General features: G+C 43.6%; 1 pseudogene; it reads left to right on the top strand.

Annotated features, from left to right (window-relative positions):
- Positions 1–271: 271 nt before the first annotated feature.
- Positions 272–1,883, top strand: LOC102875620 (annotated as a pseudogene).
- The last annotated feature ends 2,287 nt before the right edge of the window (positions 1,884–4,170 follow it).

The raw sequence follows: 4,170 nt of genomic DNA, 5'->3' as shown, positions 1-4,170 counted from the left end.
CCTATGTACAGTAGCTCTGAATCCTGCCCTATATCGAGCCAGTCCACTGACTCTGATACATCTACCCTCATTACCTTAGTTTCTGAGTCAATCCATCTCATCCAGGGTCTTCTACTCTTTATATTTTAAATTATTCTAAAGCTCATATTCGTGGGGAAAATGGCTGCTTGCCTGCATGTTGACCTACACACAACATTCTGGTTCTGTCAAGCACTCTTTCTGTGATCTGCCATCTTGGAGGACATGGTTGAGAGCTTGTTCAAAGGGGGCGATGATGAATTTGCTTCTCCAGCAGATCAAGGAGGCTGCTTTCCGAGGACTGGTAAAATAGCAGAAGGTAAGAATAAGAGGGGATCAGAACATGACAAGGTATTCTGGAGACGTTATACTTCTGCATAATGGGCCTGGTTGAGGCACACCAAGGTCTAAGTTTCTGGGTATAAACTGCAGAAATCAGTAGCTTCAGAATACTGAGGGGTTTTGTTCTTTAATGAAAAATACACTTTTACTTTTTGTTTTTAATAATAGTTCTCCATTAAATACAAAATAATATGGGCTTAGTGTGGCAATTTTTTCCAAGATTTTGTAAATATTAATTTTTTAAATAGTAATTTGAATATTGCAGCTGTGCTACAATCCTGAAAGCACATGGTTCGAGGCCACCAGCTGCTCCATGGGAGAAGGATGGCATTCTCCTTCCATGTGATTAACTTCCTCTGAAAACCCACCATAGGATCAGCTATGAGTTGGTTCCAACTCTCTGGTACACAACAACAACAACAACAACGATTTGAAGATAGAATTTATAGAACATATTGGTTATTTATTGAACCATTTGTTTTTAAAAAATAGTAATTTGAACAAAGAATTTATAAAAGATATTAGTTATTTATTCAACCATTCATACGTATTTCTTAGAACAGTAATTATAATACTCACAAATAAATCCCTGGTTGTGGCATCAGAGATATAATTGCTGATGTAAGAAGCATCTTGGTTGGCTGAAAGCAGAGAACACCAGAAGGATGTCTATTTGTGTTTTGTTGACTATATAAACTCATTTGAATCAGAACAAATTATGGCTAATATGGGAAGTAATGGGAATCCCAGAACTCTTAACTGTGCTTATGCAAAACTTATACCTAGATCAAGAAGCTGTTGTACAGGTGTCTGAGAGGTGTTACAACTAGGAACAGATTCTCTGCATCACCGAGCCCAGGTCCTGGACCGGCAGCCGCCATGTACCAGGCCATGAGGATCTTAACCTGAAGGAACGCATGACCCAGCGCTTCTTCAACCTTGTCCTGCACCCCCAACTACGAGATGACATCGCCAAATACAAACGACTAAAAGTCCACCTGTGCGTGGCACTCAAGAAGGCCCTGGTCAAGCCTGGAGCCTGGGCCAAAGGGATCCTGATCCCGCTGTGTGAATCCGATATCTGTACCCTGAGGGAAGCCATCATTGTCGGGAGCATCATTGCCAAGTGCTCCATCCCTGTGTTACACTCCAGTGCGGCCATGCTGAAGATTGCTGAAATGGAATACAGCGGTGCCAACAGCATCTTCCTGCTACTTCTACTGGGCAAGAAGTACGCGCTGCCCTACCGGGTGCTGGACGCCTGCTTCTTCCACTTTCTGGGCTTCCAGACCTAGAAACGCGAACTGTCTGTGCTGTGACATCAGTGCCTCCCGACCCTGGCCCAGCACTGTCAGGCGGACCTGGCCACGGATCAGAAGGAGGCCCTCCTGGAACTGCTCTAGCTGCAGCCCAACCCACAGATGTCCCTTGAGACCAGGCGTGAGCTTCAGAGTGTGGTCACCCGAGATGTGGAAGATGCCCCATACCACGGACTGAGGAAGCAGAGAGAGGGCCTGGGCTAAGGGGTCTGGGGAGTCACCAGAACCTTGTTGGTAGCGAGTGAGGACAGTGAATCTTTGTGTCTACAGGCTCAGATCAGGGCAGAAAGGGATCACAGTGGGCAGCTGTGCCTCCCCAGTAGTGGACAGGACAGGCTGAGGGCCTGGCAAGCTCACCCTTTCATTCTAGGCCCTGGTCTTTGCTCAGTTGTGAAATCTGACTTGACAACTCTACCCCTGCTCCCTGGTGGGAACCAGGGCCTCTTAGCTTTAGTGACTGGGATGTAGATAAAAACAAAGCCAAGTATGTATTTTATCTCTGTCCTTTGGTATAGTTAATGAATTTCCTCCTGCTTTTCTTTGTTTAGCAAGTACTCTTGTCCTGTTCCTCTCTTAGGAATGGATCCTTACCCAGGTTCTTGTTTGGTAGCATCCAGTTAACAACTCAACAACAGATGAATAGATTGGGGCTTTGCCTTGTCCTGTGCCGGCCTCACCATCTGTTCATGCCTGAGCACATTGTTACACTCACTGTGTCAATCCATCTTGTTGAGGGCCGTCTTCTCTTTCTCTGACCCTTCACTTTTCCTAGCATGGTTGATGATGTCTTTTTCTAAGAACTAGTCCCCTTGTGAGCCTTACTCATAGGACTCCCTTCATTCTAAAGTTGTTCCCCCAGGTGACACTACTAGCCCCAGCAGGTACTTCTCTCTGCCTTCCCCTGACATCTTATGTTGCACTGTCTTCTCTTCACCCTTCCAAGAATAATGTCCCTTTCAAGGACTATTCCTTTCCTTGCAACATGTGCAAAGTACGTCAGACAAAGCCTCAGAATCTTACCCTCAAGGAGCAGACTGATTTCACCATCTTCAGAATGAGTCTGTTTGTTCCCATGGAAGTCCATGGTATATTCAATACTCTTCTCCATCACCACAGTTCATAGGTATCAATTCTCTTTCTATCATCCCTACTCATTATCTAGTTTTCTGACTCATAGCAAGTAATTGAGAAGACTATGGCCTGGATCAGGCGCACCTTAGTCTTCAGACTGATAATGTTGTTCTTCAGTACTCTGGAGAGATCCCTGAGAGCAGACTTTCTCAATGAAATTCATCTTTTAATTTTCTGGCTGCTGGTACCAAGAGTCTTGATTGTAGAGCCAAGCAAACGAAAGCTGTTAATAATCTCAATCTTTTCACCATTTGTCAAGATGCTGCCAATTGGCCCAGTGGTGAGAATGTTTTCTTGATATTGAGCTTCAATCCACATTGAACGCTTGACCTTCTGCAGCAAATGCTTCAGGTCCTCCTTAGTTTTAGCAAGCAGGGTTGTGTCATCTGCATAACACAGATTGTTGATGAGTCTTCATCTAATCCTGAAGTCACATTTCTCCTCATAGAGTCCAGGCTCCTGGATGATCTGTTCTGCATAAAGATTGAAAAGATACGGAAATATGATACATCCTTGACGTACACCCTTCCTGATTTTGAACCAGGCAGTTTCATTGATCTGTTAATGACTGCCTCCTGGTCCAAGTATAGCTTTCACATAAGCACAACCAAATATTCTGGGATTCTCATTCTTCTTAGAGTTAGCCACAGTTTGTTGTGATCCACACAGTCAAATGCCTTTGTATAGTTAATGAAACATAGATAGAAATTCCTCGGGTACTCTCTGCTTTCAGCCAAGATCTGTCTAACATTAAATATACTATCCCTAGTACCACAGCTTCTTCCAAACCTAATCTGCATATCTGGCAGTTCTCTGTTGATGTGCTGTTCCAGTCCTTTTTGGATAATTTTCAGCAAAATCTTGCTTGCAAGTGATAGTAATGATATTGTGTGATCATTTCTGCTGTCTGTTGGGTCTCCTTTCTTTGGAATTGGTACAAATATACATCTCTTCCAGTCAGTTGGCTGGCTGGTTGTGTACATCTCTTCCAGTCAGTTGGCTGGCTGGTTGTCCTCCAAATTTCTTGGCACAACTTGGTGAGCACACACAGGGCAGTATCTGTTTATTGAAATATGTCAATTGATGTGCCATCAATTTCTAAAGCCTTGTTTTTTGCCAATTCTTTCAGAGCAACTTGAACTTCTTCCTTGATCACCATAGGCATCAAAGAAGGTGTGTGTCAGCTCTGTATCTTTCTTCCATTCTTATTGAATCTGGATGTTGGGCAAATCATTGAAGAAGCTGGACTTTAATGAAGAAGAATATGATATCAGGACCAGAAGAAGACTCATCAGCAACTTGTATTACCAGCTAACATGACTTACTTGCTGAAAGTAAAGAGGACTTGAGGTACTTGCTG

This window comes from Elephantulus edwardii, unplaced genomic scaffold, assembly GCF_000299155.1.
Source record: "Elephantulus edwardii isolate Elephantulus edwardi_28Jun2011 unplaced genomic scaffold, EleEdw1.0 scaffold00244, whole genome shotgun sequence".
Classification (NCBI taxonomy): Eukaryota; Metazoa; Chordata; class Mammalia; order Macroscelidea; family Macroscelididae; genus Elephantulus; species Elephantulus edwardii.
This window is presented reverse-complemented; position numbering and strand designations above follow the sequence as displayed.